The 27,925-nt window shown below is 42.1% G+C and overlaps 2 protein-coding genes and 2 pseudogenes across 22 annotated transcripts in view; 1 reads left to right on the forward strand and 3 right to left on the reverse strand.

The window, feature by feature from the left end:
- The window catches only part of DNASE1L3 (deoxyribonuclease 1L3), a 969,732-nt gene that overhangs the window by 330,332 nt on the left and 611,475 nt on the right, over positions 1-27,925 (forward strand). The gene's annotated exons all lie outside the window — the stretch shown is intronic.
- The window catches only part of SLMAP (sarcolemma associated protein), a 165,337-nt gene that overhangs the window by 108,387 nt on the left and 29,025 nt on the right, over positions 1-27,925 (reverse strand). The gene's annotated exons all lie outside the window — the stretch shown is intronic.
- On the reverse strand, positions 13,061-13,866 carry LOC308250625 (interleukin-33-like; annotated as a pseudogene). The gene has a single exon. The product of its transcript is annotated as an interleukin-33-like (transcript).
- On the reverse strand, positions 23,810-26,838 carry LOC308250626 (programmed cell death protein 5-like; annotated as a pseudogene). The gene is made up of 2 exons: positions 26,804-26,838; positions 23,810-24,206 (listed from the first exon to the last, which is right to left on the reverse strand). The product of its transcript is annotated as a programmed cell death protein 5-like (transcript).

A 27,925-nucleotide genomic window follows, 5' to 3' on the forward strand; every position in this document is an offset into this window, starting at 1 on the left:
AAGCGGAGGCCCTGGTATCTGGGGTTTATTTATCTTCTATAATTGCAACTTTGTAGCCTGCAGCAGAGCCAAGCCTTCTGCTTGCTCTGTGGCGGCAGCCTTTTCTGTTGGGATTTATGTATTTTCTATAATTGAAACTCAGTAGCCTTAAGCGGAGGCCTGGGCCGGCCAGGGCTGCAGAAGCTTGGCTTCCTCCATCCCCGCAGGCAACCCTAGCCTCCTGCTCTTTCCAGCTCCGTGGCTGCCGCCATTTCTGTTTGGATTTATGTATCTTCTATCATTGAAACTTTGTAGCCTTGAGTGGAGGCCTAGGCCGGCAAGGGCAGGCGGAAAGCTTGGCTTCCTCCATTGCTGGGGAAACCCAAGCCTCCCTCCTGCTCTCTGTGGCTGTAGCCATCTTGGTTGGGTTTATTTGCATATTCGCTCCTGATTGGCTTGTGGGCGTGGCTTGTGGGGGTAGTGGAGTGATGGTTAATTTGCATATTACTCTTTTATTAGATAGGACATCAAATCATTATGTTGTGTACCTAAAACTAATGTTATATATCAATTATAACTCAATAAAAAAATTTTAACCAGATAAAGAAATGAGCAGTAGCTAAAAGAAAAGGTAGGTTCAGATAAATTTTTTTAAATAAGAGAAAAATCACATTGTTTCATATACTAACGAAGAATGACCCAGTAATGAGGAGAGGCACTTAGCCTAACCCTGGGGAATCAGAAAAGGCTTCCTGGAGGAGCTGTCCCCTGCTGAGTCATGAAGAGTAAGAGTGAGTAGGGATGAGTGGGGAGGAAATTGAGACAGCATGAGCAAACAGAGGCAAGAAACAACAGGAGGGGGGACATATGAAGTTCAAAACTGAGAATGACAGGAGGTGAGGGTGAGGCTTGAGAGGTAAGCAGTCACTAAGCCTTTTAAGATAAATCAAGCAGATAACACAGGCCTTACCACTACAGGGTTTTTAGGCAGGGAAGTACTAAGTAGTAAGATCAAACTGACATTTCACTGAGAAAGTGAATGGCTTGAGGGGTTATTAAAAGGCAGGGATAACAGTTATGAGGCTACTGAAATAAAGAAATAATAAAGTCCTGAACTAGGACAGCGTTAAAAGTAGTGAAAGGGACTCAGTGAAAGATCTGATGTGCTCAGTGTTGAAGACAGCAGCTTCTAGAGGGGACCACTGTGTACATGATAATGCCATTACCTGTATTTGGAAATATTAATAGGGGGGGTAATGAATGATTTGTCTCATTTTGAGGTATACTGCTTTTGGAATCTCTATAGGACATCCAAGTAAGTAAATGTAAGCAGGCCAATTGGGTAGAAAACTCAGATCAAGGGCTCTAGACATCTGAAGGGCATCAGCATTTGAGGGGTTATTAAAATTATTATCTATATATATAATAGAGAAATATGCAAATTAGCCCAGACACCGTAACGCAACTACCGGACAGCAGGGACCTGAGCAGCCACAGGCTCCCAGCGCCGCCAGCCCCCGTGCGCCAGCACACCCTTGGGCCTGGAATAACGATGCATTCACAATGAGCCCAGAGTCACTGCACAGGAAGCTGCAGATCAGGGGGGCTGTGGATGGGGATGCTGCAGATTGGGGGCAGCTGCAGATCAGGGGGCTGCAGATCAGGTGGGCTGCAGATTAGGGGGGCTGCAGATCAGGAGGGCTATGGACCAGGGGGGCTGCAGACCAGGGGGGCTGCAGATGGGGGGGAATGAGGATCAGGGGGGCTGCAGATCAGGGGGGCTGTGGTTGGGGGGCTGCAGATCAGAGGGGCTGCAGATCAGGGGGCTATGGTACTGGGGACCCCAGCTCTGAGCCCAGAGCCTGGCCTCAGGGCTGCAGCTGTGGCTGTGCTGCCCAGCGGGGAGCCCCACAATCTGCCCCCACAGAGTCAGGAGAGCCAATGGGTCCATGGGGATGGCCAGGAAAAGGCCTCGCCTGGCGCCCTTTACTCCGTGAGAAGGGCCCCATGGAAGGGAGTTGGGGGCCAGACCGTGACCAGCAATCAGTGTTTGAAGAGGGAGCCTTCAGCCCCGTGAACTTTCTCTCCCAACGAAGCTCCAGCTCCTCCCTGAACTCAGGCCCTGCCAGAGGGCCATGCTGGGCCCACGTGGCCGCTGCCCATACCCACTGCTGTCTGCAGTCCCACGTGAGACCGTGAACCATGATTGAGCCACTCTGAGGTGGAGCCCATGTCACCTCTTTAAAGTTTTCATTTTTGCTGATCGGGCCTTTGCCTTCTGAGGTGTAGAAGCCAGGACAGTGGGTGCAGTGGAGCCTGCAGATGGGCACCCAGGAGCTCCTCGACTCCGACGGCTTCATTCAGAGAAGGCGCCCACCCCCCACCCCCCACTCACCTTGGCCTTCGGGGAGCAAGCAGCACAGTCACCGCGACAGGCACAGCCCCAAAGCTGCTCCTGAACCTCGCTCTTCCTCCCTCGACTCCCAAAGCCCAATGCAGCCTGTGGCCAGCCCCACAGAGGGTTGGCTAGTACCCCCAGCGCCCTCCCCAGTAACAGACAGGACCAGGCAGCAGGGGGGTGAGGTTGGCCTGGGACAGCCTTCGCCCCTGCAAGCTGTGTCACAGCGGATCCTGAGCAGTGAGAATTTACCAATAGGGATGTTTGTGCAGACATTTTAAACAACTTCCACTTTTAAAACTGAATTGAAAAGCATAGATTGTTGCTCTAGAGAGCAATGCTTCGGCAGGACCCCGAGGTCACCTTGGAGGCTATAACTAAAAGTTACATGATAGCAAGTGTTGGCGAGGATGTGGACAAATCCGAGCCCTCACACACTGCTGTCAGAATGGAAATGGTGTGGCCACTCCTCAAATGATTAATATCAGTCACATAGGACCCTGCAACCCGCCACTCCGGGGAATACACCCACCCAAGTGAGGCAGCCGGTCACAAAACGCCCATTGTGTATGGTCCCATTCCTATGAAATGTCTGAAACAGCAGTGTGCAGATGGCTGGGTGGGCAGGCAGCTAGATGGGGAAGGTGGCACGGCGTTTCTACTGGAAGCCATACAACATTCTAAAAGTGACTAGTAGTGCCCTGGCTGATCTGGCTCAGTGAACAGAGCATCAGCCTACAAACTGCAGGGTCCTAAGTTCAATTCTGGTCAAGGGCACGTGCCCGGGTTGCAGGCTCGATCCCCAGTAGGGCGCGTGCAGGAGGCAGCCGATCCATGATTCTCTATCATTGATGTTTCTCTTTCCCCATCTCCCTTCCTCTCTGAAATCAATATATATATAAATAAAAGCCTAAGCGACCATCGCAACCAAACGCACAACCAAACAGCCTGCGTGGGACGACTAGGCCAGCAGGGGGGTTAGTGAGGGACGACCAAACGACTGAGCAGCAGTTTGTCTGGGGCGACCAGGCTGGCAGGGCGGTTAGTGAGGGGCAACCAAATGACTGAGCAGCAGGCTGCGTGGGGTGACCAGGCAAGCAGGGGTGTTAGTGAGGGGTGACCAAATGACCGAACAGCCAGCTGCATGTGGCGACCAGGCCCACAGGGGTGGCAATTGGGGCGACCAGGCAGGCAGTGGGGAGGCAGTGAGGGGCAACCAGCTGGCAGCGGGGGGCAGTGAGGGGTGACCAGGCTGGCGGGGGGGGGGCAGTTGGGGGCAACCAGGCTGGCGGGGGGGTAGTTGGGGGCAACCAGGCTGGCGGGGGGGGGGTAGTTGGGGGCAACCAGGCTGGCGGGGGGGGCAGTTAGGGGGTGACTAGGCCAGCAGGGGGGCAGTTAGGGGTGTCCAGGCCAGCAGGGGGCGGCAGTTAGGGGCAATCAGGCAGGCAGGCAGGTGAGCAGTTAGGAGCCAGTGGTACCCGATTGTGAGAGGGATGTCCCAGATTGTGAGAGGAATCCCAGATTGGAGAGGATGCAGGCTGGGCTGAGGGGACCCCCCCCCCCCCGCCGTGCACGAATTTCGTGCACTGGGCCTCTAGTCTATAATAAAAGCCTAAGCAACCGTTACGGCAGAACGACCAGAACGACCAGTCACTATGATGCACACTGACCACCAGGGGGCAGACACTCAATGTAGGAGCTGCCCCCTGCTGGTCAGTGCGCTCCCACAGGGGGAGAACCACTCAGCCAGAAGCCAGGCTCATGGCTGGCGAGCGCAGCAGTGATGGTGGGAGACTCTCCTGCCTCCACAGCAGCACTAAGGAGCAGCGAGCTGAGTGGTAAGGAGCAGCGAGCAGGCGGGCGTTAAGGAGCGAGGAGTCCCAGACTGCTAGAGGGTACAGGTGGGCTGAGGGGACCCGCCCCCCCGCCCCGCCCCGTGCATGAATTTCATGCACCGGGCTTCTGGTAATATATAAGATGATTCAAAAATAACATTTACAAGGAAAACAATGACTGAACTTTAGGAACACTAACATTTAAGGAGAAATTAGTGGAGAAAAATGCTTGAAGTATTTTTAGATAGGACAGTCAGAAAGGTAAAAGAAAAATCAGGAAAAGATATATCCAAAAGGCCAGGGAAACAGCCAAAAGCTAATACTTCTACCATTAATTAAAAAAAAAAAAAGCTATAGTGACCTGAATAAGCTGGCAGAGATCAGGATCAGGAAGCGTCAAATCACATAACAGTCTGGAGACAACCAAGATGGCAGCATAGGTAAACACCTATACTTGCTGCCTCTCACAACCACATCAAAACCACATCTAAACGGCAGAACAGCTACCACCCAGAACCGAGGGAAGGCTGGCTGAGTGGAAGTTCCACAACTAGAGAGGTGAAGAAGGGGCATTGAGACTGGTAGGAGGTGTGGAGGTGCGGAAAGTGCTGGCACCTGGATGTGCTGCTCTTTTAATCAGGAGGGAGATACAAACTCCTGCTTGCTCTGAACTCGTTTCAGGTGAGACTCTGGGGGACCCAGGAACATACGAGGAGAAACTGGACTGTGTGGCATCAGGACAGGAACGCGAGGGCGGCTTTCTCTTAGAGGGGCTAGCAGCAATTATTGTTCCTGCACAGGGGCGTGGGATGTGGAGAACCGCAGACTTCTCTGGTTCAGGGCTGACTGCTGTTTGCTCCACCCTGGTGATTCCCAGAGACCCCACCCCACCCAATTTACGATCCCACCCAAGCTGTGCGCATCAGCTTTTTCATATGAATGGCCTGTCCTTTTGCCTAAAACCTGTCAAACTGTAGCTGGGTCAGAGAGCCCCAGAGCTTCCAAAAGAAGGCACAAGGCCCTGACGGCCTTGCTTCACAGCTGGGCCTCATCTGGGCACTTCCAAACACCATACAAAGAAGAGGAATCTGCAGATGTCTCTGTAGCTCCTGCTGAGCAGCCCCACACAGTGGCTGACCTTGCACCTCCTTGGAGATCCAAGAGCCAGTGTACCCAGTGGTCAGAGTGAGACCATACTGGATTACAACTCTTCACATCCATAAGAGACACACTCAAGGGGCAGACTCAGTGAGCACCAAAGCCCTACTGAAGCAAGTACTGCCCCATAAGGGTGTCTCCTGCGCAACAGATCTTCCAGTGTAGACACAGCTGGTCATCACAGCCAACTGGCCTGGAGGTCAATTCCTCCCAGTGATACTAACAGCAATCAAGGGTTAACTACAACAAGACTGTGCAAACAGCTCACAAAGGGGTGCACCAAGAACATCCACCTCAGGTGACTGGGGAGGCTGAGCCACTGGGCCCTATAGAGAGAAAGAAACACCAATGTGAGAGACACATGGATTGGTTGCCTCCCATACTAGCCCCAGACCAGGGCCAGGGATCAAGACTACAACTGAGGTACATGCCCTTGACTGGGATGGAACCTGCGACCCTTGGGTCTGCAGGCTGATGCTCTACTAAACCAAACCAGCTAGAGCTCTTCCTGAGGTTCTTAAGTAGTGACGCCAATCTGAGTGGAAAATACTAAAGGGATTAAACATAATTGTACATTATCTACAGTTTAAGTAGAGGAGTATTTATGGTTGCTCTACACCCGTGGTCGGCAAACTGCGGCTCGCGAGCCACATGCGGCTCTTTGGCCCCTTGAGTGTGGCTCTTCCACAAAATACCACGGCCTGGGCAAGTCTATTTTGAAGAAGTGGCGTTAGAAGAAGTTTAAGTTTAAAAAATTTGGCTCTCAAAAGAAATTTCAATCGTTGTACTGTTGATATTTGGCTCTGTTGACTAATGAGTTTGCCGACAACTGCTCTACACAAAGAAAATTGGTAATGTATTTCTTATTAAACCAAAAGTTGTTGTTAATCATAATAAAGTGAATAGAAAAATGTTTACTTTTTATCATTTCTGACTTCTTGATTGTTACACATTATCTCACGCATGACTTCACAAAATTCAATTAACTATATAAAATCTTATAAGCCTTATATAACAATGAAAAGTAAGCATGGATGATGTAGCAACCTATAATGCTAGTAATTAGGGTAAAGTATTACCAATACAATAAAAATTTATCAGAAATGGAAAGAATTTTTGATGTTGGAAGAAAAATATAACTTGAAAGATAAAGGGAGAAATATCAGAGCAAGGGTCAATTTCCGTTAGTTTTTTTTTTTTTTTTTTTTTGGTTTTTGTTTCTTGATTTTAGCTTTACTTTATCTACACTTTTTGGCAGGCCACCTAAAAAAATCACTCACTCTTGGATGGCTGTACTAATTTGGAGTGACCCCCAAGTATTTGGTCCCACCCATACAGAAAAATGCCACAAAGAAATTTAAAAAAATAAAAAACTATAGGAAGCATATTTTCAGATGAGCACCTAAAGCAAAATCAGTGAAACAAAGAAAAGACATGACATGGGAAAGATAACAGCATTTTCTTGGAGTAGTAGGGGGAACTCCCAAGGTGTGTGTCATTAGCCAACGCTGGAAAGGCAGGATTCAGAGCACAGCAGAGCAAACATGCAGCTCTCTAGACCAGACAGAAAAAAAGCTGTGCTGGGTTAGTGCTTCTATAGTTTGGGCGAGTCAGAGACAGAGTGGGGAAGAAAGCACTACCACACTCAATTTCAGCATATGGGAAAACTGTGTGGCTGCTTTCTTACCTTTTAGTTTATTCCCTCTCTTATTAATTTACTATTAAAACATTTTAATTATATTCAAGGAAGCTAAAATGAAAGTTACCTCAGAATCTTATTACTTCAAGGATCTGGATAGGCTTTGCCACACTGCTTTGCACATAGACTAACATATAAAGCTAGCATCATTATCACAAACAACCTTTCTAGCACTAGACAGTTTGGTTTTGTTAATTAATATAACAACCAATTTGTAAAAAATTTATTTCTATGATTACTAGCAAGGATTAATGTATATTTATTACATATATTCATCTTGAACAAACTGCTTGTTTCTTTGGCCATATGTTTATCTACAATAGTCTTGATGGCCTTCTTTTATTTTGGAAAGGGCATTTCATGTGTTATATATATTAATCTTTCTTTCATAATGAATGCAAATGATGCCCCATTTCCATTTCTTTTGAAACAAAAGTTTTCAATGTTTATTTAGATACTCATTGATTTGATTTGCCTTCACTTGGGTGTAGGCTATAGTAGATACTCATCTACCAATAAATCCTGAAGTTGTTTCCATTATTATACAGTCACACTGCCTGTCTTAGAACTTTTTACTTGCCTGCTCCAATCATTACCCTTTAATTCTTTTATATCATTTATGTTTTTATTTATATATATCTAAATACATATTATTTGTTTCAGAGAAAAGAAGGAAAGAGATAAAAACATCAATGATGAGAGAGAATCATTGATCAGCTGCCTCCTGCATGTTCCACACTGGGGATCAAGCCTGCAAGACCGGGAATTGAACCATGACCTCTTGGTTCATAGGTTGATGCTTAACCACTCAACCACACTGGCCGGGCTTTTTTTATTTTTTTAATCCTCACCTGAGGATATGTTTATTGATTTGAGAGAGAGAGACAGAGTCAGAGAGAGAGAGAAACATCAATGTAAGAAACATTGATCCCACATGTGCCACAACAGGGGATCAAACCCACAATCTAGGTATGTGCCCCGATGGGGAATTGAACCTGCAACCTTTTGGTGTGTGGGATGATACTCCAACCAACCAAATGTGTTTCTTATCAAATATATTGCAATCATACATTCCTCAAAAGAAATATTTTTGTGGCTAAATCAGCCGTGGCAAACTACGGCCCACGGGCCGGATCTGGCCCGTTCAGCTGTTCTATCCGGCCCGCGGAGCCGAAAGAGCCGGAGGGTTCTCTTGCTCTCCCCTCCGCTCCTTTACTTTGAATTTATATTAGTTCACACAAACACTCCATCCATGCTTTTGTTCCGGCCCTCCGGTCCAGTTTAAGAACCCATTGTGGCCCTCGAGTCAAAAAGTTTGCCCACCCCTGGGCTAAATAGTGATATGAAATTTAATGGGTTCCAAGCAATTCTACTGCTAGGTATCTACCCAAGTGAAATGAAAACACAAGAACTGTACACAAATGTTCCTAGCAGCATTGTTCATAATAACCAAAAGTTGGAAGTAATCTAAATGTCCATCAACCACTGAATACAGTAAGATACATTGTCCATCCGAGCTGGGTGGATGTGGACAGATTTGGGGGCGGGGGGGGGGGGGAGATGGGGGACATCTGTAATTAACATTACCCAATTAGGAGAAGATACAAAAAGTATACACTTGGGGAATTGGGAGGCATTGAATTAAATCTCTGGGAAAATAGAATAAGATATCTGACATATAGGACATGTAGGGTAGGAACTCTCTCATATCTATACTTACACAAACAACTCATCCTAAAATAAAATCTAATCCCTAAACAAGCAAAGCTCTCTCCTCTTGTCTGTGAGGTACAAAGTTTTCTCAGGGTTATTTTGCCCATCAAGCCAGAAGACACCACCTCTCTCCTGTTACGGGGGTTAGCTAGGTATCCTATCTAATAAAGAGGGAATATGTGAATTGACCCTCATGCCGTCGCAAAGATGGCAGCGCGCACAGCCAATAAAGGGGGAATATGCTAATTGACTGCCCCGCCCTCAAAGATGGTGGTGCCCATGCGCCTGCCTCCGGAGTCCCCCAGTCCCTTTAGACCCCCAAGCGGCCCAGGGCCGGCTCAAGGCGCAGGCAAGCCTCGGATGGCAGCTGCACAGCCACCCAGGGCCAACCGATGCTTGTGCTGCTGGCAGTGGCAGCAGCAGAGGTGTGATGGGGCATCGCCTTCCCCTGATCGCCGGGTCGCCTCCAGCCCCTGCGGGCTCCCGTACTGTAAGATGGGGCAGGCCAGGCTGAGGGACCCCCCTTCAGTGCATGAATTTTCATGCACCAGGCCTCTAGTGTTTTATAAACAAAAGTTATTATGATTAGAGGAAAATGTCCTCTAATATTAGTAACAAATGTATCTCTCAACTGTGGCCATCAAACTCCCACATTTTATTTCCTGGCAATGTTATTCTATTAATTTATTCTCTTAACACAGAAATAATGATCCCTGTAGTGGGCAGCCTACTGCAGCTACACTATATAGAAAAGAGAATAACTTCTGAAAATCTGAAAATAAATGTATGAATATATAACTTACATTCTTACCCTTCAGAGGAAAAAAAAATCATCATCTTCATTATGACTGCCACTATAAATCGAGGTACCACAGAGTGACTTGCTCACAAAAATTTCCAAAACAATGGAATAGCTAGCTGAGTCCCTTAATCACTGAAGATTTAATTATCTCATTTAGCCAGTGAAGGAAAATTATCCTATATAATAAAGAGGTGATATGCTAATTGACCATCACACCACAAGGTGGTGACACCCACAGCCACAAGATGGCAGCGCCCAGTCCCCTCAGCCCCGCCGCGGGCCTGCCACCCGAGTTCCCCAATCCCCTCAGCCCCGCCACACACCTGCCACTGGAATCCCCCAGTCCCCTCAGCCCCGTGGCGCGCCTGCCTCCAGAGTCCCCCAGTCCCCTCAGCCCCACTGGCAGTGAATTTTCATGTGACCATTACCTTTTTAAAAAATCCTTACCCAAGGATATGATTATTTCTTTTAGATCATTTGTTCTCGGGGAGCAGGCCTAAGCCAGCAGGTGGGCATCCCCCAAGAGTCCCAGACTGTGAGAGGGCACAGGCTGGGCTGAGGGACCACCCATGTGCATAAATTTTCATGCACCAGGCCTCTAGTATATTATGAAAGTCATCTATTTCTATAGTCTTTGTTCCTCGGGGTTCCGAAAAGGAATTCCAACATGGTTGTTGACTCTGAAAGTGTCTTTCACATACTCAGATTTATCTTTTAAAGCATTTGGTCATGCTCTACCAATTTCTAGCTGAGTTCCCCTTATAATATTAACCTTTCCTAGAATGGGCTAGGCAGCTGAAGTATAACATTCCCTTGGGCTTTATGCCATTTACTAATAAAATCAAAACATCAGTTGAAAAAAAATAAGTATGACCTAAGAGCCTATGCAACTTAATTACAGATAGATTAAGCTGTGCCCATTAGCTTCAGAACTAAAAGAATCAGAAAAAACTGTAGAAAAATTAAGAATGAGATTTTTAATGCTAAAAAGGTCTACAAAATACCCTTATTGATGAAATAGCTTAGGGCCCCAAAGCAGATGCCAGTATAAAAACACAAGACAAATAAGCAAAACTAGACAGCTATCGTCAGTCCATGGGCCGACCCTCCATCCATTAAGCTAAACCAGCTGGGGCTGGCCTCCCAGTTCTTCAGCACTCAACTACATTGCCTTTTAATTCTGGTCCAACTTTTCATTTTGCAGATGAGGAAACTGTGTCCCCTAGGGAAGAGACAGAATTAATTCAAGGTTCAAAACTATTTAATAGCAGTACTAGTACTAGGATTAGTACTCAGAGTTGGGGTTTTTTTTAATTGTTAACAGTATTAACAGATGTCCCCCATTTCTCCCTGCCTTTGGCCCCTTCCACCCAGCCCCCACCCCAACACCAGGTCTTCACCACATTATTATCTGTGTCCATGGGCTATGCATATATGTTCTTTGGTTAATCTCTCCACACCCGCCCCTGAGATCTGTCAGTCTTTTCCATGCATTAATGTCTCAGGGCCTATTTTGTTCACTAGTTTATTTTATTCATTAGATTCCACATATAAGTGAGATCATGTGATATTGGTCTTTCTCTGACTGGCTTATTTCTCAGACTCGGGTTTCTTATTCACATTATGCTTTCCTATTTCACATTGAGCTTTCCCCCATTTAGTCTTTCTGAAAAATAATTTGTTTTTTAGTATAAAATACTTATTGTTGAAGTCAAGAGAATACAATAAAGTACAGAAGAAATTAAAATCACTCCTCCCAGCTTCCAGAGATAACCACTCTCAACAGTTTAACATATTTATATACATTACAAGACTACCACTCCACTCACTTGTCCAGTATTTTTAAAGAAGTTTAAAGGCATACTTTATATATAGTTGCCTATTTAATTTTTTTCACTTACATTGTTATGTTTCATGGCATTAAATATTTGTTGAAAACATGACTAAATGGCAAATGACACTTCATAAATTTCATTAATTTATTTAACAATAGGTCTACTGATTATATATGGTAGATTTTTGGGAATTAATCTCTGTGATGAAATTGCTATACATCTTTAGGCAATATCTCTGATTATTATACTTAGATTAAGTCCCTGGAAATGGCATTACTGAGTTAAAGGGTATAACAATATCTAACACTTATGTGGTGCTTACTATTGCCAAACTCCTCTATGTGCTTCACCTTGTTTAATCCTTGCAACAACCCTATGAAAGAAAATGAATGCCCAGAGAGAACAAGTGACTTGCCCATGATTGTACAACTAGAAAGGGACACAGTCAGGATTTACATCCAAGTAGTCAGGCTATAGGAGCCATGCTCTTTTTTTTTTTTTTTTTTTTAATATATTTTATTGATTTTTTACAGAGAGGAAGGGAGAGGAATAGAGAGTTAGAAACATCGATGAGAGAGAAACATCGATCAGCTGCCTCTTGCACACCCCCTACTGGGGACTTGCCCGCAACCAAGGTACATGCCCTTGACCGGAATCGAACCTGCGACCTTTCAGTCCGCAGGCTGACGCTCTATCCACTGAGCCAAACCGGTTTTGGCAGGAGCCATGCTCTTAATCACCCTGCTGGACTTTTTTTTTTTTTTTTTAAACGTATTTTTATTGATTTCAGAGAGGGAGACGGGGAGAGAGATAGAAATATCAATGATGAGAGAGAATCCTTGATTGGCTGCCTCCTGCATGCCCCACACTGGGGATGGACCCGCAACCCAGGCATGTGCCCTGACTAGGAATCAAACCATGACCTCCCGGTTCATAGTTGATGCTCTACTACTGAGCCACGCTGGCCAGGCCATGCTGGACTATTTTAATTCCACATTTTTCAACTACATGATGCTGGTCTACTAGAAGTTTACTACAAATGTACAAAACTCATCTGAGGAACCTGTGCTTTAGTAAGCATCCCAGGAGATTCTACAGTTTGAAACCCACTATCTTGATCTAAAAATGTAAAAAGAGGACATTTAATAAACCCTCCCCATAAAAACTTTAATAATTATATTGATGTTTTAAATATGGATGGGAGGACCAAGTTAGAGAGCATTCAAAAATGGTTCAAGTGAATCTTCATGACCTTGGATTAGGCAATGGCTTCTTAGATACAACACCAAAAGCACAGTGACAATATAAATTTACAAATTTAAGATTATTAAAAATTATTTAAAATATAAAATATAGATAAATTGAGCTTAATCAAAATTAAACTTTTATGCTATAAAAAACACCATCAGGACATCTATTATCTTATTCCACTTATATGAGGCACCTAGAAGAGGCAAACTTACAGAGCTAACAAGCAGAAATAGTGGCTATTAATGGTCTGGGAAAGGACAAGAAAGGGAGTTATTGTTTGAAGGGCAAGAGATTCTATTTCATCTCTCTCTCTCTCTTTTTGACAATCTCTTCCATGGTAACTATTTGGGCTACTCAACCCAGGATTCACAACTTTCAAACACATTACATTCAAGACAACTTAAATTTTATATTCTCACTTCTTGAATGCTCAGTTTGGTCTTTTTTAATTAGAGCAACATCGTTATCCTTTACTCCTATAAACACTCCAGGATTGCTCTTACATTCAAATGAAACACATGGGGAGGGTTGGAGCTCAGTATGGAGAAAAAAGAAGATCTGGTCTGGCGATGAATTTTTACATTTTTGTAGTTTTACAGAGTGCTCCTTGTTGTTGGCATGCAGCAAGAAGTCTTTGTCTTTTGTAAGACTGAGGCTTACCATTAATTTGTGACAATCAACACAATCACCTATTTCACTTGCAGGTAACTGCAAGACATAGTAACAGAATAATAACCTTGTCTTTCTCTCAAATCTTCAACATAGATCTCATAACCTTCACCCACAAAACAAAAAGTAATGGATTGATCGCTATATGTGCTCAGGGAAAAAGAACATTCTAGGATACTTGAGCCATCAAATGTTCTAGTATCTTTCTGGACCATAGGAATATCAAAGGAGAAGGCCTCCACAAATTGTTCCAGGTATTCCAGATGCTTCCGAAAGGTAGTGAATTGCAGATGTGGCTCGTTGTGACTTCCAACTGTTTCTGGTGAATGCCTTTTGGCAGTTTCTTTCCTAAAGTAACAGGCCTTCTTTTCTATGACAAGGCCAGAACGTAGCTGCATAAAGCACATCTCGTAAATTTCTTTGGCCTTCTGTTGGGATTTTCTCAACCCAGGAGATTTTACCAGGGCTTTTCCTGCTGAGTTATTCATCTTTGCTGGGGAAATTTTGGTGGTTGAATACTTCATTTCAGGCTTTATTTTTCAGGCTTCTTGGTCTTTAGCAGAGGAAGGGCAGAGTGGACTACAGCTATGTGAGGGAAGTCTGGGATTGGTGGCTCTGGGGAGAGAGCTGAGAGGACAGCCACCAGGATCCCTATACTGAGTTATTCTTCCATACCACAGAAGCCATCTTTCTCAGGCAGAGCGTTCTCATCCAGGCAGAGCATTCTCATCCATGCAGAGCTTTCTATTTTGGATGACGGAAAAGTTCAGGATATGTATGAAGGTGATGATTGCACAACATTGTGAACATATTTAAACACATTAATGTCACTAAATTGTACACTTAAAATGGTAAATTTGTTGTGTATATTTTACCATAATAATAACAAAGCACCATCAAGACAATCTACTAAATGGAAAAAAATATTTGCAAATCATTTATCTGATAAGGGAATTGTACCCTGAATATACAACTTAATGATAAAAAGATAAATTAATTTTTAAAATGGGGAGATGTGAACATTTCGCAAAAAATATATACAAATGGCCAATAAGTAAATGAAAAGATCCTCAATATTACTAGTTGTTAGGGAAATATAAAAAAAATAAAATAAGGGAAAAGAAATACCACTTTATACTCACTAGATGGCTACAATAAAAAAGACAGGAAAAAGTATTGACCAGGAAGTGTAGAAATTGAACCTTTATTATACACTGCTGGTGGGGCACATATAATAGGTCAACCACTTTGGAAAACAGTTCGGCAGTTCCTCAACATGTTAAATATGGAGCTACCATATGACCCAGTGAACTAAAAACATATGTCCACATAAAAACTTGTACATATATGTTCTCAGTAGCATTATTCATAATAGCCAAAGAGTAGAGACAACCCAAATGACTATCAACTGATGAATGAATAAGTGAAATGTGATATATCCCTATAATGGCATATTATTTGGCAATAAAAGGTATGAAGTATCAATACATGCTACAACATGGATAAACCTTGAAAACACTATGCTAGGTGAAAGAAGGCAGACACAAAATCATATAACATATAGCATGTTATATGATTCCACTTATATGAAATATCAAGATAGACATATCTATAGAGACAGAAAGTAGATTCATTTGTGGTTGCCAGGAGCTAGGAGAAGAAAAAATGGGGAGTGATAGCTAATGAGTACAGAGTTTCTTTCTGAGGCAATGAAAATGTTCTGGAATTGAATAGAGGTAATAACTGCACAATTCTGTGAATATATTAAAAGCCACTGAAGTGCACACTTAAAAAAGTTAAAAATAAACTAAAAAGATGGTTAAGAAATTCAGGGTAAGGACATGAATTCTGAAATAAAGTGCTTAGAAAAGTCTTTATGGAAACCATAGACAATGAAAACAAAGATGGAGATGTCAAAACTGTCAAAAAATTAAAAACTAGGCAAGTACAGTGTGATGCAAACAAAAGTTTAAAAAGTTCTATTAAAATTCATACTGAGGAAGATGGAAAAGTGAGTTTCCAAGCAGGAAGAAAACAGAAAGAATAACTACCAAAACAAAATCATTCAATGACTCATCTAAGAGGTTCCCTAATGACTTTGAAATTTAACCAAAATATGTTAAGGACATGTGATAGTATTGCTTTTGCAGAGCAAATTTGATGGCCTGAACTGTGTTGAATTCCCTGTCAATAAATGATAAGCACTCCCATCTGTCCTAAATAGGCTGAGGTGATGATGAAAAAGGGTTGAATGTCAGCTCCATGGGGGCAGGGACTTGGTTTTGTTTAATAAAGAACAGTGCTTGGCACACAGAAAATGGCCAACAATAATGGCTAAATAAATCAACAGCACTTTGAAATTTATAGATTACTGTATATATGTTTTAGGAATTCGCATTTAGATGAGAAAATTCTACACACCTAGAAGTGGAATGTTAATAGGTGGAAACCCAGAGAAACTAGAGTTTCAGGGAAGAAAAGAATTTCCCTCTAATACCACACTGACCAGAGGCAAATAAGCCTACATAACTTGTTTATGTTTTTTTTTTTTTCAAGTGAAATAGAGTTTATTAGTGAAGCAGTGAGACAGAGCACAAGCTACTCCACAGACAGAGCAGCCCTTGCTTGTGTTCTTAAATGTTTAAACATATTCCATAAATAATAAAAGCATAATATGCTAATTAGACTGGATGTCCTGCTGGACGTCCTTCTGGATGACCTTCCGGGCGAAGCCGGGGCTGCGAGGGAAGCCCAGGTCCCAGGTGCCTGCTGGCGGCCAGAGGGAAGCCCAGGTCCCGGGTGCCTGCCAGCAGCCGGAGGGAAGCCCAGGTTCTGGGTGCCAGAGGGAAGCCGGTGCCAACAGCCAGGTGAAGAAAGGCCTAACTCTTGCACAAATTTCGTGCATTGGGCCTCTAGTATTACATAAATTTCCCATATTTTTACATAGCCAGGATAATAGAAACTATAAGTGAGTCCATAAACTTCTAAAGAGTTAATGATTTAAATGGTTAAAACAATTACATACACTTAGAATTCATCATTGTCAAGTTAAAGGAACAAAGTATAGAAGATAAAATCCCTTAAAGATATGATTTAAGATGGTGGAGTAGGTGAACAAGGTACTCACCACCTCCCAAAACTACATCAAAAGTATAACTAAAATACAAAACAATCATCATTCAGAACTGTCCATAATCTGGCTGAATGGAAGTCCTACAACTAGAAAATTAAAGAAGAAAACATATTGAGACTAGTAGGAGGGGCAGAGGCAGAACAGGCTGATCCGACACCCGCATGTCAGGAGGGATATGGAGGCTTCGGAGGCATCCTATTTAGGAGTAAGGGGTCCCAGCCCCACACCAGACCCCTCAGCCAGCGTTTCAGTGCTGTGAAAAGAAGCCCCTGTAACTGTAAAAATCAGTGGGTATTGTGGCTGAGTGACACAGAGGCTGCTAGAGACCCAGGCACTTCCTCTTAAAGGGCCAGTGCACAGACTTACTTGGATTCATTCCCCCTGAGCTCCAGTGCTGGGGCAGTAGCTTTGGGGGATCTAGGGACATATGGGGAGGAACTGGATTGTTTGGCATCAGAGCAAGAACTCAGGGGCAGTTTTCTCCCAGACAGGGGTACTCACAGGGGTCGTTGTTCCTATGCCAAGACCTCCTTCATCGCAGACCTGACTAGCAGGCACCATATCTGAGTCTCTATCAACCTGACTCACACTGTTTGCTCTGCCCTGATTATTCCCTGAGACCCCTACCCTGCCCAATTTGCAGCCCCACCCAAGCTGTTTGCAGCAGCTTTTCCATATGAATGCCATCCTGGCCCAGGCTTCAAACTTGCCTAAAATCTCTCAAACAAGTAGCAGCTGGCATCAACATGCCCCATACCTCTCAATAAGAGGCCCCAGGCCTGGCACTAGAAGCAGCCTTGCTTCACAGCTTGGCTTCTTCTGAGAACTTCCAAGCTCCACACAAGTAACAGCCATCTGCAGACTTCTCTGTAGCTCCTGGTGAGTGGCCACAGGCAGCGTACAAGCAGTGGCTGACTTTGCACCTCCAGGGGGACCCCATTGGCCAGTGCACTGGAGGACAGCTTCAAATCATGCCAGATTACAACTCTACACGTCCACACGCGTCACACTCAAAGGGCCAACTCTGAGTACCAAAGCCCCATTGATGCAAGTCCTGCTCCATGGGGGTGTCTCCTGCAGAGCAGCTCTTTCACTAAAGTCCCTGCTGATCCTCACAGACACTTGGACTGGGTGTCAATTCCTCCCAGTGATGCCAATAGCAATCAAGGCTCAACTACAACAGGACAGTGCACACAGACCACAAAGGAGTGCACCTAGAGTGAATAGCTCAGGTGATTGGGGAGGTTGAGCCACTGGGCCCTATAGGAAACCTAACTACACAAGGCCACTCTACTAATTCCAAGAGACATAGCAGCTCTACCTAATACATAAAAACAAACAGGGAAGCAGACAAAATGCAGAGACAAACATGTCACAAATGAAAGAACACAGGAAATCTCCAGAAAAAGAACTAAACGAAATGGAAGCAAGCAAACTAATAGGTACAGAATTCAAAACAATTGTTATAAGGTTGCTCAAGGATCTTAATGAGAGCTTCAAGGGACTTAGTAAGAATTTCAAGGGACTTAGAATTTCAAAGACATAAGAAAGGACCAGAGAGAAATTAAGCATATACTAACTGAAATAAAGAATGACTTACAGGGATTCAACAGTAAAGTAGAGGATTTCGAGAATCAAATCAATGACTTGGAATATGAGGAAGAAAAAAAAAAAATCTCCCAATCAGAAGAGCAAAAACGAAAAGGAATAAAAAAAAAGACGAAGACAGTTTAAGGCGCCTCTGGGTCAACTTCAAGCATACCAACATTCACATTATGGGGGTGCCAAAAGGAGAAGAGAGCAAGATATTGAAAACCTATATGAAGAAATAATGACAGAAAAGTTCCCCTACCTGGTGAAAGAAATAGACTTATAAGTCCAGGAAGCACAGGGAGTCCCAAACAAGAGGAACCCAATGAGGTCCACACCAAGATACATCATAATTAAAATCCCAAGGATTAAAAATAAAGAGAGAATCTTAAAACCAGCAAGAGAAAAGCAGTTAGTTACCTACAAAGGAGCACCCATATGACTGCCAGCTGATTTTTCAACAGAAACTTTGCAGGCCAGAAGGAAGTGGCAAGAAATATTCAATGTGATGAATAGCACAGAACTACAACCAAGATTATCTACCTACCAAAGCTATCGTTTCGAATTGAAGGTCAGATAAAGAGCTTCACAGACAAGAAAAGGCAAAAGAAGTTCATCACCACGAAACCAATATTACATGAAACGTTTAAGAAGGAGAAGGAGGACGAGGAAGAGAATGAGGAGGAGAAAATGTGAACAATAAAATGGTAATAAATACATTTCTATCAACAATTGAATCTAAAAATCAAAATAAAAGAACAAGGAATCTAATGAACAAAATAAACTGATGAATAACATAGAATCAGAGGCATGGAAACATGGAACAGACTGACAAATCTCAGAGGGGAAGGGGGTTATGAAGAAATTAATTAAAGAATTTATATGCATATATGTATTACCTACGGATACAAATAATAAAGTGGTGAAGGCCTGGGGTGGGGCGGATATGACTTAAGTAAAATATCATAGACAAAATAAATATCTATGAGATCTAAGAAAATATAAAACCTGTTAAAATCTATTCAATTCTGCCCCAACTGGTTTGGCTCAGTGCATAGAGCATCAGCCTGTGGACTGAAAGGTCCCAGGTTCTATTCCAGTCAAGGGCATGTACCTTGGTTGTGGGCACATCCCCAGTAGGAGGTGTGCAGGAGGCAGCTGATTGATGTTTCTCTCTCACCAATGTTTCTAACTCTCTATCCTTCTCCCTTCCTCTCTGTAAAAAATAAATAAAATATATATTTTTTTAATTTTTTGAAAAAAAAAATCTATTCAATTCTAACTGAACTTAGAACAATGATCACAGGAGTAAGACAAAGTCCCATCTTATAAGAATTCACTTAGTATAACAGACAAGAAAAAACTACAATTCAGTGATAAATGTCCTTAAAAGATAAAGACAATTTCTAACGATTGATTCAACAAATTTACTTATAAGTTTACATGGAGAATTAAAAAGAGACACATTTTATTTTAAAGCATTAAAATATAAGTATATAAAGTTTCTATATCTGTCACACACATACCAAAAAAAGGTAGTTTATATTAAAATATCACTAACAACATTGTGTTTAAATATTTAATCAAAAATTAATACAAAATTTTATTCCTTAAAACACAGTATTCTATTGTTAAAATAATGGTAGATGTCACTAGTTAGTTCATTTTAACTCACTTTTCTTTTAAAACAAGATACCTGCAGGCAATGAACATACAATTAAAGCTGTAGTTCAAGGTCAAACAATTCCCTTTGAACACACTAAAATGATAGCCCACTAAAACGTCCTGTTATACTTGTCACATTTGAAAACTATTTTTTATTTACCTCTATTAAGGACTTTATTTGAATTAAAAATATCAAGCAAAATTTGAGATTACATTTTTTGCTTTCCATTAGTAAGTATAGATGTCTTTATATGGGTCAAAGTTTAGTAAAGGACATAAATTCAAGTATAAGAGATCTCTGTTACTCACTAAAATTACAAATTTTATGTACTTAATCAGAGCAAATTTAAATGCCAATCCAAAAACAGGCAATTTTTGGAGTTTTCTGTTGATATAGGAGTTCATTTGATAGTTTTTTGAAAATTATATTGATAATATTGAAATAAACTTTTAAATATTTATAACTTAGAAAATTAAGCATACCTTAACTTTTCTTACGTTCTCAAGCTGTTTTTCAAAAGCCTGAGAAAGTTACAATGTTTCAGGCATGTTATCTGAGCAGAGCCGGAATTATAAGGAAGTGACAATGCAGATTCTGGGTTTTGACATACATGCTTTACAATAAAAAACATTGTGCAAGTAAAAGAGTAGTAAGGTTCAGAACTGTAACACATGCAAAATAAAATGTTACTCTTTTTTTAAAGTAAGACTGCTGCTATATACACTGGCCAAACTCATAAAAAGCCATTCCAAAATCTCCTTCTTCCCCTAACTCTTGTTCAAAGTAAGTTTTTCTATCCCAGAACACATAAAATGTATTTAAATATATATCTCAGTATTTTTTTTTATCTTTACATTCAAGGATACAAGTCTCTGAAATAGAAAATATTTTATTTGACCTCTTTGCTCCAAAGTAACTTAACTATGTTTTTCTATTAAATTTAGAGTGCATTTTTAAATACATACATGATCTCATTTTATATAGTATAAATTCAGAGGAATTATTAGTCTTACATGTTTAATTGGAAATTGCTTGATATCTTCCTTTTTACTTAATGTCAAAAGTACATTACATTTTAATAGTCATATATTCAGCACTTACCACAAAAACAAGAATGCAAAACTGAAAAACTATTATAAAGTTTATAAATAGAAAATAAGTAACCACATAACAAAAAATTAAGCAAGAGAATTTGATAATCCACAAAATGGATCTCTCACTGCAAAAAAATTCAGATTTTACCATGATGTTTCACTTTTTTTTTCTTAGCCTTAGTTTGTAAGTTCCCATAACCTTTTTTGAATTGTTAGTTGTTTGTCAGTATGGATATTAAAACATTAACCCTTTCATTGAATATTACTGGATTTATGCTAAAAATCTAATTTTGGTCAAATGTAAAATAACAATCATTCCCAGATTAAGCAGTCCTCAGAGAGACTCTCCTTCATATTGTTTAGACACACACACACACACACACACACACACACACACACACACACACAAAGACACAACTTAAAAACTCAGGACATCAAAAAAGTACTAGGGAATATTACCAGTGACTACTGAATTTCTAATTTTTGCAGAATTTCAAAGTTTTAACATTCCTATATCTTTTTGAAATCTGTGACTCACATCCCATTTCCACAAATTATATTTAACACAATAAGATTTCAATTTACATTTAAGTCTATTGAGAAATTAATATGGATAGGGAGTGCCTAACTTATACGGCTTTTCTCATTCCACTTCTCCCCCACCCCACCCCACCCCACACATGTGGGGAACCACTAGACTCCTTAAAAGTAACAAAACTGGAGAAAAAAACAACAAATTATCACCAATGAAGTCTACATACACATCTTTTATATGGAAGAAAATGCCCTTAGTTACACCTCTGCATCCAATTCAAACACTTTCAAAGCTGTCACACTCACAGCCTTCTTTTTTTTTTTTTTAAAGATATTTTATTGATTTTTAGAGAAAGAGGGAGGGAGAGAAACATCAATGTGAGCAAAACATGGGTTGGCTGCCTCTTGCATGCCCCCTACCAGGGATTGAACTCACAACCCGAGCATGTGCCCTGACCGGGAATCGAACTGGCAACCTTTCTGTGCACAGGACAACTCTCAACCAACTGAACCACACAAACCAGGGCACTCACAGACTGAGGATATTTTTTTTCCATTGCTTTTCAGAGAGAGAATGGAAGGGAGGGGAGGAGGGAGGAGAGAAAAAAACATAGATGTGAGAGACTGGTTGCCTCCTATGCAACTCACACCCCAGGTATGTGCCCTTGACCTGGAATCAAATCCTCTACCCTTCGATGCTCTAACCACTGAGCCCACCAGCCAAGGCACTCACAGCTTCTTAACCCAGTGACAGTGAGCTTCCATACTCACCACTCCACTAAAAGCACTCAAGCCACTGATGAGACTTACCTGTCAAAACCAAGGACTATTTTCAGCCCTTGAATGCTACTAATAAGTACCTTCTCAAAAACTCTCCCCTGCCTTTTACCTCACAAATCCAATCTTTCCTGGTCCTCTTAGTTCTCTGGCTGTTTTTCCAACTAAGTTTTCTTTTTCTGTGCCAGCTGTTCAAATATTGATCATCCCCAGGGTTCTTCCTTAGCCTCTAGAGATGTACAAACTTCCCTGTTAGTGTATTTCCTACAGCCTTCATTACACTGGTGATGAGTCTAAAATCTGTCTCTCCCCATCCAGAAATTTATTTCTAACTGGCCTTTCTTCTATATCATTCTACTGGGTCTCCTTGTCTCTAGGCACAATTCCAATGTCTTCCACATTATCACCAAGATTGCTGCTCTAGTCCCGTGGCTGGCAAACTGCGGCTCGCGAGCCACATGTGGCTCTTTGGCCCCATGAATGTGGCTCTTCCACAAAATACCATGGCCTGGGCGAGTCTATTTTGAAGAAGTGGCATTAGAAGTTTAACTTTAAAAAATTTGGCTCTCAAAAGAAATTTCAATCGTTGTACTGTTGATATTTGGCTCTGTTGACTAATGAGTTTGCCGACCACTGCTCTAGTCCATCCAGCATGGCTCAGTGGTTGAGCGTCGATCTATGAACCAGGAGGTCACGGTTTGATTCCCAGTCAGGGCACATGCCCAGGTTGTGAGCTCAATCTCCAGTGTGGGGCCTGCAGGAGGCAGCGGATCAATGATTCTCTCTCATCATTGATGTTTCTATCTCTCTCTCCCTCTCCCTGCCACTCTGAAATTAATATATGTATATATATATATATATATATATACACACACACACACACACACACACACACACACACACACACACTTTGCTGCTCTAAAAGCAAAGATCTAAACATGTGATTCTATTACTTTAAAATTTTCTTGAACTCCTCACCACTGTTTTAAAGGAGAAAGCAGCATGACATTAAAATCCTTCAAAACTTGATCCTAAATTACCTTTCTTCCTCATCTTCTTGTCCCTTCCCTCATATGATGTCACACAAAAATCACTCAAAAGTTCTCAAACAAGACACCTATCTTTATTCCTTCATGCTATTACTCATGCTATTTGTTAGTGCTGCCTAAAATGTACTTTCCTCTCATTTGCATGCTAAAATCCTACTCGTCTTTTAAGACTAATTTCAGTTACCCAGAGATGCCATTCTATCCCTTCCTTCATCACCTTATTAATTGATCATTCCATCCTTAACATTTCTACCGTATTTTACTAGTTCCTCTCTTAGCCATTATTTCACTTCATTGTAATTTTCTGTAGACATATCCATTTATGCAGAATCCCTAAAAGCAGAGGTCATATTTTTTCTACTCTTGTATCCCTCTGAGCTAGTAAATATGACACATAGCAGGTGCTTAATAAAGAGATGCTCAATAAGCAAATGCTATGTAATTTATGTCACGATTTTATTTTATCTTTTTATTTCTATTTTACATAACAAGCTTATTTTTCTAGAGGTATACAAACAATAAACAAAGTAAATATTCAATCAGATCTTAACTGCCGAGTATTATCTGTCCCGGAACTGTTACATTAAGTTCCAATGTCTAAGCATCTTAAATTCAATAACCATCATCTTAATCAGAGTTCATTACTTTTCTTCTATTGAATTTAACTGTCACTTTCTTTTCTGTTTGTTGGCTTACTTTTTCGAGGATTTCTATTAAACCTTGTTCTGTTATCTTCCCACTTAGTTGTCCATATCTTGCCATCTGTATAAGGTAATTCTCTACTCCTCTAGTTTTTTAGGACTTTATAAGTGCTAAGTTACTAAACCAGGCCCCAGCTGACTGATACAGAACTTGGGCTAAGATCCTGTTTCTCATTTCTGCCTCTTTGTACTTTGCTTCCTGTTGTGCTGCATCGGCAGGATCCCCATGCTTTGCCTGCAGCTTGGCCAGCCTCTGCTTCCACAGAGCTTCCATCTCCTCCACCAATGTGTGACGGGAACAGCCACAACCCCACTCCAGCCCACTACGAGTTATCTCCCACAGCCTCTATGTCACTATACTATCTAATAAAAGAGTAATATGCAAATTAACCACTCCGCTACACCCACAAGCCACGCCCACCAGCCAATCAGGAGCAAATATGCAAATAAACCCAACCAAGATGGCTACAGCCACAGAGAGCAGGAGGGAGGCTAGGGCTGCCCCCGGTGATGGGGGAAGCCAAGCTTTCCGCACACCCTGGCCGGCCCAGGCCTCCACTTAAGGCTACAAAGTTTCAATTATAGAAGATACATAAATCCCCCAAAAAATGGCTGCCACCACAGAGCGAGCAGAAGGCTTGGCTCCACTCCAGGCTACAAAGTTTCAATTGTAGAAGATAAATATACCCCAGATACCAGGGCCTCCACTTGGGTCGCCAGGGGGCGTGGCCGGCCTGCAAACCACCACAGGCCCCTCACCCAGGCCGCCTCACACCCCAAGGTAACCACCACCCTGACCCAGGACACCCTTCAGGGCAAACCAGCTGGCCCCCACCCATGCACCAGGCCTCTATCCTATCTAATAAAAGAGTAATATGCAGATTGACCATCACTCCAACACACAAGATGGCTGCCCCCATGTGGTCAAAGATCCTGCCCCCATGTGGACACAAGATGGCCACCACAAGATGGCCAGCAGGGGAGGGCAGTTGGGAGGGACCAGGCCTGCAGGGAAAGGAAGTTGGGAGGGACCTAGGCCTGCAGGGGAGAGCAGTTGGGGGGGACCAGGCCTGCAGGGGAGGGCAGTTAGGGGTGACCAGGCCTGCAGGGGAGGGCAGTTGGGGGGGACCCAGGCCTGCAGGGGATAGCAGTTGGGGGGAACCAGGCCTGCAGGGGAGGGCAGTTAGGGGTGACCAGGCCTGCAGGGGAGGGCAGTTAGGAGTGACCAGGCTTGCAGGGGAGGGCAGTTAGGGGAAAACAGGCTGGCAGGGGAGCAGTTAGGCATCAATCAGGCTGGCAGGGGAGTGGTTAGGGGGTGATCAGGCTGACAGGCAGAAGCGGTTAGGGGCAATCAGGAAGGCAGGCAGGCGAGCAGTTGGAGGCCAGCAGTCCTGGATTGTGAGAGGGATGTCCGACTGCCCGTTTAGGCCTGATCCCACCAGGATCGGGCTTAAACGGGCAGTCGGACATTTCTCGAGGGGTCCCAGATTGGAGAGGGTGCAGGCTGGGCTAAGGGACACCCCTCCCTGTGCACGAATTTCATGTACCGGGCCTCTAGTTTTAAATATCCTAATGTTTGACCCTATGAACTAATATATACTAGTGTTTTATTTGAAAATATAATTGATGTAGGTTCAGTTTCTGACAAAGCAAATGAATAGACAAAATAAAGTGACATTTTTTTAAACCACCATGACTAAACCTCACAACTCAATGTCACAGTTATTCACAAAAGATATTAAGTATTGTATAAATGATATAGTCTTTTATCTCTTATAAGAACAACACTTGTCTAGCCAATGTGGCTCAGTGGTTGAGCAGGAGGTCACAGTTTGATTCCAGGTCAAGTCATATGCCTGGGTTGTAGGCTCCATTCCCAGTAGGGAGTGTGAAGGAGTCAGCCAATCAATGATTCTGTCTCATCATTGATGTTTCTATATCTCGCTCCCTCCCCCTTCCCTCTCTGAAATCAATAAGGACACTTAAAAAAAAAAAAAAAAAAAAAAAAAAAAAGAACAACAGTTGAAGTACCTCACCTTTTAATTTCTTTTCTTTAAGAGAGATATAAACCATTTAACTTATGGATATTAGAATGTTCATAAAGAACTGGAAAACAACTTTATTTTTGCTAAAATGCATTCTTTTTTTTGTTTTTTTATTGATTTCAGAGAGAAAGAAGGAGAGAGAGAAACATCAATGATGAGAGAGAAGCATTAATTGGCTGCCGCCTGCACACCCCCCACCAGGGACGGAGCTCGCAACCTGGGCATGTGCCCTGACCAGGAATTGAACCATGACCTCCTGGTTCATAGGTTGATGCTTAATCACTGAGCAACACCGGCCAGGCTAAGATGCATTCTTATTTGATAGCTTCCAAAGCTACATAATTTTCACTTTGAGTTGGAAAGAAGCTGAGTGTAACAGACTGTATGACTATACTCAATTATTCCACTACTTCTTCCTATATGAATATTAATTATATCTCAACTGCAACATGCTTGGCCAAGTGACTTGCTTTGGCCAATGAAATGTGAGTGGAAGTGACTTGTGCCACTTCTGAGCAGAAGCTTTAACTGTAATTCCATGACTCTGCATAGCACTTTTCCTTCTACCACTAGAACATGTCCCTGATAGGAACTGCTCCTTTAGGCTGAATTCCAGAAAGGAGAACAACTGTGGATGGTGCTGCCATCTATCTAAACATGTAACATGAGCAAGAAATAAATATTTATTGTTACAAAACTTTGAGGCCTTAAGGTTGTTTATTACCACAGTATAACTAGCATAAACTGAGAGATTGAATTAGATGCTCCTCCTCTATAATAACACCCAGGCATATGCCACTACATATATATATATGTGTGTGTGTGTGTGTGTGTGTGTGTGTGTGTGTATTATACACAGATGCTCCTTGACTTACATCCCAATAAACCCATCACCATAAGCTGAAAACATTGTAAATCGAAATGCATTTAATACACCTACTCAACATCATAGCTTAGCTTAGCTTAGCCTACCTTAAACGTGCTCAGAACATTTACATTAACCCACAGTTGGGCAAAATCATTTAACACAATGAACACACTGTCGATTATTGGTTTACCCTTGTGACTGCCTGCCTGACTGGGAGCTGCAGTTTGCTGCCACTGCCCAACATCACAAGAGAATATTGTACTGTATATTACTAGCCCCAGAAAAGATCAAAACTTGAAATTTGAAGTACAGTTTCTACTGAATGCATATCATTTTTGTACTATCGTAAAGTTGAAAAATCCTAAGTTAAACCATTGTGATTTGGGGACTTTCTATACACCGAAAAGTTTTTCTGCCATCCTTATGTCATATCAACCCAGCCTCCACCTCATCTCACTCCCAGGTAACCACAGTTACTAATTCCTTATGTATCTTTCCAGATTTCTTTATGCATCAATAACAAGTATAGTTTCCTACTTTCCCCCCTTTGCACAAAGGTAGATTATACATACTGTGCTGTTCCTTGTTTGTTGTACTGTTTTGTTACCTGTCAATATATTTCCTCATTCTTTTTATAAACTTTCTGATGAAAAAGAACATCAAAGTTAGTCCCTTACTTTATAACTCATAATTCCCTTACAATCATCCCAACGAAGACATAATGCAGGTGCAATAAAAAAAATCTCTGCAATTTAAAGAAACTTATTTGGTATTTTTATTGTAAAGAATTTACTGAAGAGTAGAATACTACAAAGAAGTAAACAAATCAAAAGTGTACAAACTGATGAATCACCCTAAGTGAACACAGGTGTAACTACCACCCAGGTCAATATATTAATAACATATCATCTATCTCAATTTTTAAATATTTCATAATATGCTAATATCTAGAAAATATGTTAGAGAAAATTAATGGTGTTGACTTCCTAAACTTCCATTTGGGATATAGTTTAAGGAATTGTTTCTTATATTCCATTTCAGATGGATTGACCATTGTTATTTTAAAATTTTTAAATAAATAGTTCATACATATAAAAATAAAAACAAGAATAAGAACTAAAGAATAATA

The sequence above is a fragment of the Plecotus auritus genome, assembly GCF_963455305.1.
Source record: "Plecotus auritus genome assembly, chromosome: 6".
Lineage (NCBI taxonomy): Eukaryota > Metazoa > Chordata > Mammalia > Chiroptera > Vespertilionidae > Plecotus > Plecotus auritus.